The 16,009-nt window shown below is 34.3% G+C and overlaps 2 long non-coding RNA genes across 2 annotated transcripts in view; one reads left to right on the forward strand and one right to left on the reverse strand.

Annotated features, from left to right (window-relative positions):
* LOC125780687 (uncharacterized) overlaps positions 1–16,009 on the forward strand; it is a 124,967-nt gene that overhangs the window by 77,258 nt on the left and 31,700 nt on the right. The gene's annotated exons all lie outside the window — the stretch shown is intronic.
* On the reverse strand, positions 5,393–7,172 carry LOC125780688 (uncharacterized). The gene is made up of 2 exons (XR_007423961.1): positions 6,797–7,172; positions 5,393–5,553 (listed from the first exon to the last, which is right to left on the reverse strand). It is a non-coding gene; the product is annotated as an uncharacterized LOC125780688 (long non-coding RNA).

A 16,009-nucleotide genomic window follows, 5' to 3' on the forward strand; every position in this document is an offset into this window, starting at 1 on the left:
TCATTTTAAAGTATAAAATCAGCTTGGGCCAGGCTATTTCCAGGTTTTCCTTAAAGTAGAAGAGTAGTACTCTTCAGATCATGTGTATTTGTTCTGGCCCAAGATGAAAAAGTCCTTCAAAATCACACTAGAACATCAGCTTTATATTAAACTTTTTTGTGCCTTATGGATCGGTATGCCATGTTGCCAGTTAATTTTAAAGTATAAAATCAGCTTGAGCCAGGCTAATTCCAGGTTTTCCTTAAAGAAGAAGACTAGTACTCTTCAGATCATGTGTATTTGGTCTGGCCCAAGATTAAAAAGTCCTTCAAAATCACACTAGAACATCAGCTTTATATTCAATTTTTTTGTGCATTATGGATCGGTAGGCCATGTTGCCAGTTCCTTTTAAAGTACAAAATCAGCTTGGGCCAGGCTAATTCCAGGCTTTCCTTAAAGTAGAAGACTAGTACTCTTCAGATCATGTGTATTTGGTCTGGCCCAAGATTAAAAAGTCCTTCAAAATCACACTAGAACATCAGCTTTACATAAAAAAAAATTGTGCATTATGGATTGGTATGCTATGTTGCCAGTTCATTTTAAAGTATAAAATCAGCTTGGGCCAGGCTAATTCCAGGTTTTCCTTAAAGTAGAAGACTAGTTCTCTTTAGATAATGTGTATTTGTTCTGGCCCAAGATTAAAAAGTCCTTCAAAATCACACTAGAACATCAGCTTTAAATTAAACTTTTTTGTGCCTTATGGATCGGTATGCCATGTTGCCAGTTCATTTTAAAGTATAAAATCAGCTCGGGCCAGGCTAATTCCAGGTTTTTCTTAAAGTAGAAGACTAGTTCTCTTCAGATCATGTGTATTTGTTCTGGCCCAAGATTAAAAAGTCCTTCAAAATCACACTAGAACATCAGCTTTACATAAAAACAATTGTGCATTATGGATCGGTATTCCATGTTGCCAGTTCATTTTAAAGTATAAAATCAGCTTGGGCCAGGATATTTCCAGGTTTTCCTTAAAGTAGAAGACTAGTACTCTTTAGATCATGTGTATTTGGTCTGGCCCATGATTAAAAAGTCCTTCAAAATCACACTAGAACATCAGCTTTATATTCAATTTTTTGTGCATTATGGATCGGTAGGCCATGTTGCCAGTTAATTTTAAAGTATAAAATCAGCTCGGGCCAGGTTAATTCCAGGTTTTCCTTAAAGTAGAAGACTAGTACTCTTTAGATCATGTGTATTTGGTCTGGCCCAAGATTAAAAAGTCCTTCAAAATCACACTAGAACATCAGCTTTATATTCAATTTTTTTGTGCATTATGGATCGGTAGGCCATGTTGCCAGTTAATTTTAAAGTATAAAATCAGCTTGGGCCAGGCTAATTCCAGGCTTTCCCTAAAGTAGAAGGCTAGTACTCTTTAGATCATGTGTATTTGGTCTGGCCCAATATGAAAAAGTCCTTCAAAATCACACTGGAACATCAGCTTTACATAAAAAAAATTGTGCATTATGGATCGGTATGCTATGTTGCCAGTTCATTTTAAAGTATAAAATCAGCTCGGGCCAGGCTAATTCCAGGTTTTCCTTAAAGTAGAAGACTAGTACTCTTCAGATCATGTGTATTTGGTCTGGCCCAAGATGAAAAAGTCCTTCAAAATCACACTAGAACATCAGCTTTACATAAAAAAAATTGTGCATTATGGATTGGTATGCTATGTTGCCAGTTCATTTTAAAGTATAAAATCAGCTCGGGCCAGGCTAATTCCAGGTTTTCCTTAAAGTAGAAGACTAGTACTCTTCAGATCATGTGTATTTGTTCTGGCCCAACATGAAAAAGTTCTTCAAAATCACACTTGAACATCTGCCTCATATTATTTGAGCGCAATGGCTTTTAAAATATAATTTTATTAAATATATATTTAATTATTTATTGTAATATATAATTATAAATTCAGTAATTAAAATAAATATTTTACAATATACAAAATTATATTTAATAATATATTGTATATTTACATTGTTAATAAACAGATGTACTGCTTTTCTTCATTCTATCTCCTTCAGTGTTGATCTGTGAGGTGTTTAATATAAACAGCGGGTGTTTGTGAACGCCCCCCTTTAGTTCACGGTGGTTCAGTGAAGCGGCAGCTGCGAATATCAAACCAACTTCAGCCGGGGAATACGAGGCTGCGAATATCGAGCCAAACGAATCTGGAGCTGCGAATATCAAACCAACTTCAGCCTCGTTGAAAACAGCCTGTATTTTTACATTGTTTACATGTGAAACACGCCTCCCCAACAAAATAGCCTTATAAAATATTATTAATATGTGAAATAACATCATATAAGATTATAGAAAAATCACTTACTATCACAGCATCCACAATACAGCACTGAACCGCAGGTAAAATATCCATAAAGTCCTTTATTCTCCTGCTCACTTCTCTTCACAAACATGCGTTTAGTTTCAGCGCAACTGCAACCTCATATTCTCAAACTCCTAGCGACCACACATGTAATGTTTTCACGTAAAGTTGTACGTGAATACAGCTAAGGATGTCCTCTTGTCGATTCTGTGGTTTTTATTGGTCCACAAACCACTATTTTTCTTGAGTGATCGTCTTTTGAACCAATAACGTGAGCGCTGGATCAATCCAATCCAATCAAATCAGGTCATAGCCTTTCTCCAGGGTCACAAAAGTGATTGACACCTATTTCAACCAATAGTCCACCCTTAGACGAAAACACTGGTACGTAATTTGCCCTGATTGGTCTCCTAATGGCTGGGGGGTGGGGCATGCCTAACAGCTTGTCACCAAAATGCCTCTGGTAAACAAAGGTGCGCCCACAGCGCGCATACGTGTGATTTTGTGTGTCATTTCATCAAAAAAAAATATTAATATTACTCTGACATAGACATTAATTTATTTTATCACAAACAAACAAAAATATTACAAACTGTTGTTATATAGTGACAGATTTACTTGTGTATCTTGAGAGGTTTTGAACACTTTGGAGACGCCTGGTGGACACCTAATAAGATAAGATAAGATAATCCTTTATTAATCCCACAATGGGGAAATTTACCATTTTTTTACCATTACAATGGGGAAATATAATGCAGTGGAAATCTTTAATGCATTGTGCTATAAATTACCAATTTTGTAATTTGTTTGTCAAGACCCTACTGAATCAGGAAATGTAGAGAATGATTGACTATACATCACCAACATCCATACACACAGTGTTAACTCTAATTATAACAGGCGCTTTTTTTTTTTTTTTTTTTTTTACATTTTCTTCTGCATTTGATGTTCTCAAATGGAACCTAAAGAATGAAAATTAAAGTGTTGAAGTGAATGATTGTTTACTTTTTATGATTACACTGCAATTGACATTTAATAATAAAACATTCAAATTATATTTTGTTTGCATTTGGGAGTTCTTAGAAAAGGAACAGATTGTAAAAATCGTATTGAACCGAATCGTATCGTATCGTGACATAATTTGAGGTATCGTACATTATCGTATCGCTGAATAAAATAATCATATCATATCATAATGAATCTTGGGATTTTCACCCCTAGATAATCCACCTGCAGAAAGTGGCAAACCTGCAAATTAATAGCTTACAGTTGTTGTTGCATTGTTTGGTTTTTAATGGTTTTTAATGATTTTTTCATCAATGTATAGAAGTGTTTCATAAAATAGTTTGATGAAATGGTTTCATAAGTATTTTTATAGGGTGATTGAAAAGGCTGTTTTATTTGTTTCTCTATTTGTTAACTGGAAAGAAAAATAAAAGGATAATATGCAATATGTGGTTGCTACATTCATTCAGGCTTAAAAAAACGACAATATTGTAAGTAATCCAAAGTAATCAGATTACGTTACTCACTTGAAGTAATGTAACTGATTACGTTACAAATTACATTTTGAGTGATGTAATCAGTAATCTGTAAGGGATTACATTTTAAAAGTAACCTTCCCAACACTGCTTACCTTGTACTTTACCAAAACATATGGTATAACGTTTCTGTATTTATCAGTTTATTCAAAATACTTATGGGGTTCTCCTAGTACTTAAATGTAGGTACAAATTAATTCCCAGTGTAGTGGCAAATTAAATGTGTATTATATGATTCTAAAAAGAAAAATGTTTTTTTATGTTTCAAAGGCAAGTGTGTCACTCTTTCCTCGACTCTCTGCAGCTCATGCGGTTGAGCGAGGGCGGAAGTGTCTCGTTCCACATAGATGTTATGTCACCTGTGACCTTTTTATGACTTTGTTTCTGCTTGATGAAGTAATGGAATTTTCCAGACACCTGGCTCATAGGGTAAGAGGCGTTGTGAATTGTACTTAAGCGACCTCTTGGCCGTTCTTTTGTCAGAACACTGTCACTATCTGACAAGGTTCTCTTCTGCAGAATAAAGCTTTACCTTTTGATAATAGAGATTCTGAGTCTGGGTTTGATTCCTAAGAATACAAAATTCCACCACACCAGGAACAACAGTAAAAAAAATTTATATGTCATTGCCTGCACTTTCCCTACATTTCTGGTGCAATATTAATGTATGTATATATATATATATATATATATGTATGTATATATATATATATATATATATATATATATATATATATATATATATATATATATATATATATATGTGTGTGTGTTATTTAAACATTTTGTTCATGATAGTTATAAAGGTTTCATTCCAGTCATACCCAAGGGACTTATCATTCTAATATATTTTATTAGTTTGAATAAGAAGATAATGCTGAGATTTCAAAGGAAATTTATTTGTTAATACACATTTATTTGTTAATTTATTTTAATGGATAATGGTGGATAGGTTTCCATCTTCAGTCCTTTTCTGCTCGACTCTTCTCACCGCTGTTGCCTTTGTCTTGCTCCTGGAGTCCTGGTGCACACCTTGTCCTGTAAAGCTGCTTTTTATAACCCCTGTTCTAAAAAGAACTTTAAACCCACACTTGACCGAGTTCTACTGTTCTTACTCTGTAAGTATACAGTACTTACTCTGTAAGTACTCAGAAACAACAGAGAACGGGCTGTATTATGTAGTGTGCAGTGATCTGCTGTTCTTACTCTGTAAGTACCCAGTAAGTACTCAGAAACAACAGAGAACGGGCTGTATTATGTAGTGTGCAGTGATCTGCTGTTCTTACTCTGTAAGTACCCAGTAAGTACTCAGAAACAACAGAGAACGGGCTGTATTATGTAGTGTGCAGTGATCTGCTGTTCTTACTCTGTAAGTACCCAGTAAGTACTCAGAAACAACAGAGAGCGGGCTGTATTATGTAGTGTGCAGTGATCTGCTGTTCTTACTTTTTTGTTAAATCTTAATAAAAGCAAAAACAATCTGTACAACAATACATAACATTAAACTTATTTATTTATTTATTTACATTATTGATTATACATTTCTTTTAGGTAAAATGTTATATTTTTTGTTTTTCTTGATCTTCTTCTTCTTGTGCTTTTCCTTTTTTTCATCTATCAGAAAGCAGGATGCGGAATCTTCTGCCCCTCTCCATCCTGCTTTTGTCCATAAGAAAAAAAAAAAGAATAAGTTTACTTTTTAGATGCAATTATATGTATCAGTAATTTCAAAGCATGTCACACAAGTTTTTAGCCTTTAGCAAATACTCATTGTGCATTTATAAAGCATATAATATATATATATATATATATATATATATATATATATATATATATATATATATATATATATATATATATATATATATATATTCCTGATGATTGAAAACTAGTAAAACTAATCCATCCCCCTAATATTTACTGCACAGAGTTACCATTTGTTACCTGTTAAATAAAAAACAATTACAAAATGTAACAGAATACAGTAAATGACTGTCAGCCAGATTAATAAACATACAGTTGAAAGTTTACATACACTCATGGACACAAATGCCATGGAAATGTTTGCAAATACAGATTTACACATGAGTGATCACAAAAATTATGCAAGATAGTTTTGTCACTGGATCAGAAATAATTTAATTAATCAACTGGCCAATAGGAAAGTTATAACAGCATCATGCTTTTTGGCAATAGATCAGATACATTAAAAAAGGTAAAGGGAAAATTAAGAGAGTAGGAAAGCTCAGAATTCTGCGGCTGAACCTAAAACTATCAGCTACACTGCTTTACATAATTGGATGTTTCACAAAGACAATGAGTCAAAATGCACAGCAAAGGAAGCTGTGGAATAAACAAGGCAACTTTTTGGAAACACTCTGGCCTCAAACATACAGGAAACGTGTATTGTGCTTAAAAGTTGTATCTGTGCAAGAAAACCAACAAATTTACCGACATCTTCTACTTCAGCCAAGAATGATCAAAACTACAACCACACAGACACACGCAGAGGCAATGTGTTGACACATCTCAGAGGTATAAGCTTATATATGTATATACTACGTCTTGTCTCTTGAACCCAATATTGTGAGATGAGTGTCTCGTCACACCTTTTGTGAGCAGTGAACACTGCACATACACATTTAGTGTGAAACAGCTTAGCATGGAGCAGCAGCAAAGATGCATTAGTTAACAGCTGTAGTAATTATCTGGCTAATTTATCAGATTAATCTGACCACAAACAAACTGCTCCAGACCACAGGGCACCTAAAGAGGACTTGTGATTAGGAAGGTGTTGATAATGTTATGCTTGATCTGTGTATTTCTGCAACTGAAAGTGAGAGAGAATTTAAACGATTTAAACAATAATTTACACATGCACACGGACACACACACACACCTGAAGGACCTGCAGCCATGTCAGGAACAGATGTTAATTTGTCCACATGTTCCTTCAAAACTGTGCATTCATCATGTAGGAATTTGATTTCCACCTTTAGCTTTGCCACCTCAACTAAAAACAAAAACAAAAGAAAGTACAACATGTTAAGAGTGTTAAACTTTGTGCTGCTTGAGAAAATGTTTCAGGCTAATGTATTAATAAAAGAGTCACACCCCTAATGTATGTATTTAGTTTAATAAATGGCTTCATTTATAATTAAATATAAATTATACAGATGCAGTTAGTCACATTTAAGGGGGAGGGGGGATCACTGTTTGTAAAATGCCTGGATGATGGTGCAAAAATATATACAGTGCCTCAAATAGGGCAGTGCAACAAGATGATATGTTTCGTCATGACAATAAAAAAAATGTCTATAGTTTAGTATTAAGGTCTATCATCTATCATCTATCAACATGGGTGATGCACCAAGGCTAATAGGTAAGCACACCACACTGGGTACTTGGAAAAGTTTGCAACATCAGCTCCACAAGTGCATAGGACTGATTTAAAACTGATAAAAAAACCTCATGATGTTGTCTCTTTAGGTGTTCATCTCTTTAAGTTGGGTGCTTAATTTCATTTCAGTTGAAAGAGAAAGTGAAAAGCATGTTATTATTTTTGTTATTACAATTTGATTATTTAGAGTTTCTCAATAAAATGAAATAAAATATAAACACACTTTTACGTGTAATTAAATATGTAAAAATAAATAAGTCTTGTGGTTAGTTTATAAGATGAAATGACTGAATTTATAGACAATGTCTAATATTTTCTTATATATAGTTATCAACTCGCCCTACATCAGGATAGAAATGTTTGATCAAATTGCAAGGCCCTACCTCCGAGTAGTATTCAACCCCCTACATATTTTGCAAGTTAAACAGTCACAATTAACAAATAATCGTGAAATATGGCCTATACATGGCCCTGAACATGTGAAATACACTGTAGCAAAAAAAATTATTCTCTGTTTAATTCATTTTTAAACATTTTGAAAAGTTAAAAATGGTCAATTATTACCCAACAATTCAAACCACCAGAATTCTGTTTGGTTCCCTCAAGTTTTAAAATGTATTTGAGCTATTACAAACAATGAGCTTCACGTGCTTGGATTAAAGTTTTTTCTGACTATAAAAGCCCCTCCCTAAACTGACATTTGATTTGCTGGTTTTATAGGACTCCGAAATGTTGTTTAAGGAAAACGAATAGACATTTTTCCTAAGTTGGGTATCCAATTACTCCAAAATGATACAGTAATATTCTTTGTTACTCAATCTATTATTAGTATGGAATGTTTTCTTTAAGGCTGTCTTGGTAACATTGGATAAAAATTTGATTTGCTGGTTTTATAGGACTTTGAAATGTGGTTTATGCTAAAGCGATTGGACATTTTTTCTTAAGTTTGGTATCCAATTACTCCAAAATGATACAGTAATATTATTTGTAATTCATGTCATTATTAGTATGGAATGTGTTCTTTAAGGCTGTCTTGGTAGCATTGGATAACAATTTGATTAGATTAGATATTTTTCTCTAAATATATTTTACTCTAAAATTTTACAGTAATATCACTTGACATGAATAACATTAACAGTATGGAATGTCTTCTTCACGGATTTCATTGTCTAATATGATAACAATTAGATTTTTTTTGGTTTTATAGCCCCGAAATATCTTTTTAAAAAAACACGTATTTGGTATCAAATTACTCCAAAATGATACAGTAATATCACTTTATCACTTGATATATTAATTTGATTTGCTTATTTAATAGCTCTTTTTCCAAAACGTTACACTGTTCTACAGATAAGCAGTGGTCTTTCTGGTGTATATTTGTGGATTAGACCTCGTTAAATCATGTTTATTTAGGTGTAAAACTAGTTTCTTCTCTGCACGAGAAGCGCCAGCCTCCGCTCCTCCGGGTGCGCTGTGCACGCGGCTACAGTAAAACACGGTTTAGACGCGCACTCCAGTTTTCGGTGTAGATAGCGCGACCGAGCGTTTTCTAAGTGCAGATGGCGTGACCGCGGTCAGAATTTGCTGTTACGCCCCTGATGTAGGGTAGAGGAGGTGAGGCAGTAGGGAAAGGAGGGGGGGTGTATGTAGGGTAGAGAAGGAGACTCAGGAGGTAAAGGGGGGGGTTGTAGAGGGGGAGAGGCAGTCGCCCGGGCAGCACATGGACGTCGTTTGAGCATCAGGTAAGGACGTCTGTGCGACTCCGTGCCAGTGAGTAAACAAACTGCCACAGACGTTTAAACGATGGAGCTGTGAGCATCACATCAGCGTCGTAAAAAGAGCCCAACCCCCTCCGTTTCCTAACTCTTTCTCTTAAAGAAGGTTTCTAATAAGGCTCGCTATATCATCAGTGAACAAGTGCCATCCATAGAAAAACGCCATGTAATACAAAAAAGGACCAACAACTTGCAACACTAAATCAGAAAGGGCTTCTAAGCACATATTACAGATATGAATACAAATCTCCGCCTGCGATCGATCGAGTGAATGATTTTCAGCCTGTGCTCATATATATTGAGTCTGGTGTCGATGACGTCACAGAGTTCTTCTGACCATCCTATGAAAGAGGGCAGGATGGTCAGAATGGCTTTATGACGTCATAGGTGGCTCGTGACGTCATTTACGGATTTTCTATAAATAGGAGCACAGGCTTGATCGCAGGCGGAGATTTGTACTCATATCTGGAATATGGTGATTTCTGAGCGTGGGCAGGTGGACTCTAGTAGCTCCAGGCGGGTGGACTATCTTGAAACCTTTTCAAACTATGTGGGGAATATTGTGCTTGGTATATTTATTGGCTTGGGATTTTGTGTGTGTGCGTTTTTTTACGCAGCCCTTTACGGGATGGCGTGCGTTGTTAGATTCCTTAATAATCTATGAGAAAGCGTTAGGAAACGGAGGGGTTTGAGCTCTATTTACGACGCTGATGTGATGCTCACAGCTCCATCGGTTAAATGTCTGTGGCAGTTTATTTACTCACTGGCACGGAGTCGCACAGACGTCCTAACCTGAAGCTCAAACGACGTCCACGTGCTGCCCAGGCGACTGCATCTCCCTCTCATCGCTCTCTCCCGCTCCCGCGGGAACTTCTGCCTTTCTCCCTCCTCCCCTCTGTCTGTGGATATATAAGATATTGATATATAAGATATTAGATATTTAATTAGTTAGGTCAGCATGGTCTATCTGGATATATAATATATTCAGATATTTAAGATATTAGATATTTAATTAGTTAGGTCAGCATGGTCTATCTGGATATATAATATATTCAGATATTAGATATTTAATTAGTTAGGTTAGCATGGTCTATCTGTATATATAAGACATTAAGATATTCAGATTTTTAATTAGTTAGGTCAGCATGGTCTATCTGGATACATAAGATATTGATATATAAGATATTAGATATTTAATTAGTTAGGTCAGCATGGTCTGTCTGGATATATAATATATTCAGATATTAGATATTTAATTAGTTAGGTCAGCATGGTCTATCTGGATATATAATATATTCAGATATTAGATATTTAATTAGTTAGGTCAGCATGGTCTATCTGGATATATAATATATTCAGATATTAGATATTTAATTAGTTAGGTCAGCATGGTCTGTCTGGATATATAATATATTCAGATATTAGATATTTAATTAGTTAGGTCAGCATGGTCTATCTAGATATATAATATATTGATATATTATTTAATTAGTTAGGTTAGCATGGTCTATCTGTATATATAAGATATTCAGACATAATAATGCCAGTAATAATGCAGTAGCTATATTCGCGTTGTCTTAGCATCGATTTAGTTCCCTAAATATGTTTATTAAGAGGGGGGTTAATTCACTAAAATGCTTCAATGCACATGTTAGTTTGATCGTGATGTCCAGATAATACACAGTCAGGTTTTTTTAAGCGTACTAACCTGTAAAAGTGGATCACAGATGGTGTATCCTGCTCCAGCTTCACTGTGCTGATAGTATTTGCTGCTAACTTCCAGGAACTATTTACAGGCTCCACAGTTAACTCGACAGTGTCAGCAGCAGGGAGAAAGAGGAGAAATCATATATTTCTCCTTTGACGTCGCGGAAAACAAGACAACGTGTAAACCGTGTGGGGCGACTCCATCTCCAGTAAAACACCACTAATCTTTCAGCTTCTGCAGACAAGAGTCCCAAAGAACTCCATGGGGAGATCAGCATTTTAATGCTAATGTTATTTCATGAGCTGATGGTGTTTAACTCGGCTGTGTACTAAAAGACTGTTCTGTAAAGTTAATGTTACTGATACAGAACTCTCTCATTAATACGAGAACATCTGTGGGAAACATATAACTTAGCTAGTGTTGAAGCAGGAAGAACCCAAAAGTCTGTGTAAAGTTTTTTACAGCACTTTCTCATAAGTTTCTCACTTAAACTCATGAAGTTTCTCAGTACATCCTGAGAGCATCTCTACAGGACAGTGTAAAGGGTAGAATGTGTGTTTTTGAGCTCATTTATAGACTGTAGCTACAGTAGGTGTTCTGGGTTAGTGCTGAAGATAACTAGATCCTTTAAAAGCTGTGTTTTTGCGTCTACAGCTCTGTTCAAACTATAATTTAACCATTCGAATGATTTCTAGAACAAAGTTTTAAATGTAAATTATTTAAAGTCACATACCTACAATAATAATATACATTAAATCATGTATAAATATAAATATATTTCACATTCAAACATTAACAATATTACACAACTGGTTAATAAATGTTTAATTCTTTATAAGTGTATGGTTAATAATTCAAGGGAATTGATGGAAAAGCATTTACATTTACACCCTTTAAATTTTAGTCGACTAAAATTACAGTCAATTTAGTCGACTAAAATGTAACTAAAAACATATCAGAGGACTAAATTATGACTAAAACTAAATGCTATTTTCGTCACAAGACTATGACTAAAACTAAATAAAAATTTGTTGTCAAAATTTACACTGGGTGTAGCTATTCCTATACATAAAGCAATAATACCATTCAGTGCTTCTGATATTATAATAATATTATATTATATTATATTAACCGATGGAGCTGTGAGCATCACATCAGCGTCGTAAATAGAGCTCAACCCCCTCCGTTTCTTAACTCTTTCTCTTAAAAAAGGCTCGCCACATACTGTAAGCAATTGTACAAAAAATTACCTAGGCCATAGACTGCTAAACAGTCAAATACTATTGGACACACAACGCGGTCCAGATATTTCCTCCAGGTCTCTTGATCTTCACTCGCCCCCACCGGCCTGGAGCTACTAGGGTCCACCCGCTCACGCTCAGGAATCACCATATTCCAGCTATAATTACAATCTCCGCCCGCGAACAAGCGCGTGAATGATTTTCAGCCTGTTATATTTATAGACGTTGGCGAGTATGACGTCACAGAGTTCTTCTGCCCATCCTATGAATGATTGACATATGCTCCGCCCTTTACTGTGGCTCCGGGCTGCTGCGTTACCCTTCTATGACGTCATAGATTTGTACTGATCTATGGCGTCACTGAAGCAGTACATTTTCAATTGGTGTTAATCCAGCATTTCCTGCTATCAGTCCAAATCAATACTTGCTATCAGTTTAATGACATCTTTAGATGACATGCATATAATTACCATATATGTACACAGACACAATAGACATACGTAAGACGGAAGACAATAGTGCAATATTGATGGTGATTGAGATGGAATGACAGTATAAATAGAACCCGTATAACAGTAGTGCAAATATGGTATATAGCTTAAGGCTGGTAAAGTGAATGAGTGCCTAAAGTTCTTAAAGTTCACAGTTCTTGGGGAATTAAAGTGTGTATGACAGTGCAAGTATAGCAGTAGTGCAGGTATTGGTGTATAGTGCAGGTCCGTTTGGAGAAGTTCCAGTACTGTGTGTATTAGTCTAGTCTGTTAGCATAACGAGACATTACCCAAAAGCTGAAAAACAAATACTAGTAAATTACCAGTAGGCGGGGCTACAACTACAGACACTCCTTCAATATAATACAACCCTGAAAAATGAAAGTGAATATTGCAGTCTCTGCCTCTTTTACTTCTGATTAGTTTTTCAAAATTCTGTTTTTTTTTTCAAAATTCTGTTTGTTTCCTCATTTTTGGGGGAAATTTTTGTTATTTTTGTTGTAACCTGCACACACTCGTGCACACATCCGCACACTCATACATATACACGTGCAGCATCAGTGCTATTATCACAGCTTGGACACCAGTGACTTTAACAGCAGCAGCAGCTCACCTGCAGAGAGTTACGTAATGCAGTAAATCCTCAGGCCTGAGGAGGGGATAGAGAATCCTCCCAGGTGAGACGGAGTGCTACTCACATTCATGCTTTACTGCTAATTCAGCCAAGAAGAGACTTAAACCTGCATCACTTAAATACACATCCAAAAACACAGAAATGATCCCAACATTATCAGAAATTTGGTTTAGCCTTGTCACTACAATTACGTTATCAAATTATCACAATTATTTAAGGACATAACCTCAACATTTTTTGATGACTTCAGTACTGCCCGTTGTGTTAACTTGTGTGATAAGGGCCATTAATGTGAATAAACTGTAAACTGGCATGTTAACTTTGTGTAAAAACAGTGTTTATATTTGATTTTTTTATGTATTTAGAATAGGTATGCATTTTTACATTCTAGTTTCAGTGTCTGTATTGGGTCTTTTTGCAGGATACAAACTTAAAAATAATACATTAAACAACCTAAATACTTATTAAACACAAGCTTATAAAAAAGGAAAATATAATTAATTAATATCACCATACAATCTCTTCATCCATGAAGTACAGCTTTTCTTTGCATTATTATCTTTAATTTGAGTTGCATAAACTGCACATCTAGCATATATTTTTTTATCCTCAGGAGTTTTTAAATTTAAAATCTGATCTGTTTGAATATCCTACTCTAGACCAGTTTTGCTGATAACTGAATTCAGATGGTCTTAGTTGGTCATTGATGGTCAAGTTGGTCCCATACTGAAGACTAGCTGGTTAACAGACTCTTTTTTGAGTAAATATTTTTATTGTCTGTTTTGCATTGACTTTGAACATTGGGGAGCACAGTAAATACAATATATTAAGTAGCATTGTTTCACAGAATATAACACACATACAGTTCACAAAGTAAATAAGTTAATTGTAAAGAGAGAAAAAAATAATTAGTTAGACAAAGTTTATATCTTTATATAGGTGACATAATTAAGGGGGGGGGAGAGAAAAAAAATCTAAATTCCTCGAACACACAACATAAAGAGCTTAGCACACAGCATATGGGCTTGTATCATTTATTAGTGTAATTTTGGTTAAGGAGCATGTTCCAATCTTACAGGGGGAAACATTTTACCATTATTCTGGAATTGCTGCAAGTGAAAGATTTTCCATAAAAGTGAAAAAAGGCTGCATTATCTTTTACATTTTGAAAGAGAATCATTCAGAGTGCATCGAATTCAGTGTGCTATACCAAAGGACATCCCTAATCCATTCAGAATACGAAAGTTTCCACTTTAATAAAATTAACAGTCTTGCCAACAGAGTCACAAAGGCTACAAAATCAGAGTGATGTTTTGAAATTAACAAGGCAAATGGAAGGACAACAAATACTGCTGTAACGGGGTTAGGATCCAACTGCATCTCAAGAACCTTAGATAAGGTTGAGAAGATTTCAGTCCAGAACTTGAACAATGATGGGCATAACCAGAACATGTGTATTAGAAAGGCAGGGTCCTGAAGGCAGCGATCACATACTGGGTCTGTATCTGGATACATTTTGGATAAAGTTTGGCTTTAGTCCAATACACTTGGTAAAAGAGTTTACACTGAATCATTCCATGTTTGGCACACAAGGAGGATGAATTAATTCTGTATAATATTTGTTGTAACTTGTCCTCAGTTAAGAGGTCCTGAGATACAGCTGAGATTCTTGAGATGCAGTTGGATCCTAACCCCGTTACAGCAGTGTTTGGTGTCCTTCCATCTGCCTTGTTAATTTCAAAACATCACTCTGATTTTCTAGATCCTTCTCCCATTGCTCTTTAAGATTCATTAAGCATGTAGCTTGAACTGAACTAATTAAGTTATGAAGTTGAGAAAAAAATTTCTTGGCATATCTATATATATATATTTATATCCCTCATATATCCATTCATCTATCTATATATACATATATATCTATCAATATATATGTCTATCTATCTATCTATCTATCTATCTAGCTATCTATCTATCTATCTATCTATCTATCTATCTATCTATCATATATCTATTTATCTATCTATATATGTTTCTATCAATATATATATATATATATATATATATATATATATATATATATGTGTATCTATATCTATCTATCTATATCTATCTATCTATCTATCTATCTATCTATCTATCTATATATATATATATATATATATATATATCTCATATATCCATTCATCTATCTATATATGTCTATCTATCTATCAATATATATGTCTATCTATCTATCTATCTATCTATCTATCTATCTATCTATCTATCTATCTATCATATATCTATATAACTATATATATATATATATATATATATCACATAAATATATATATATATATATATATATATATATATATATATATATATATATATATATCACATATCTATATATCTATTTATCTATCCATATGTCTATATATATATATATCATATATCTATATATCTATCTATCAATATATATATATATATATATATATATATATGTCTATATATATATCTATCATATATGTATTTATCTATATATATATCTATATATATCTATATATATATCTATCCATATATCTGTATCTATGTATCTATCTATATACATTTATCTATCTATCTATCTATCTATCTATCTATCTATCTATCTATCTATCTATCTATCTATCTATCTATCTATCTATCTATCTATCTATCTATCTATCTATCTATCTATCTATATTTTTGTGCTAGCACTGACCTCAACGCATTGCCTCTAAACCAAAATTCAATCAACACAGATGTGACCCACTTTGCCCCAAACCCCTAACAACTAAGTCCACTAGTCTAACATATGCCTGCCACCTCTCTACCTTTGTAAGTATGTATGTATGTATGTATG

This window comes from Astyanax mexicanus, chromosome 13 (genome assembly GCF_023375975.1).
Source record: "Astyanax mexicanus isolate ESR-SI-001 chromosome 13, AstMex3_surface, whole genome shotgun sequence".
Classification (NCBI taxonomy): domain Eukaryota; kingdom Metazoa; phylum Chordata; class Actinopteri; order Characiformes; family Acestrorhamphidae; genus Astyanax; species Astyanax mexicanus.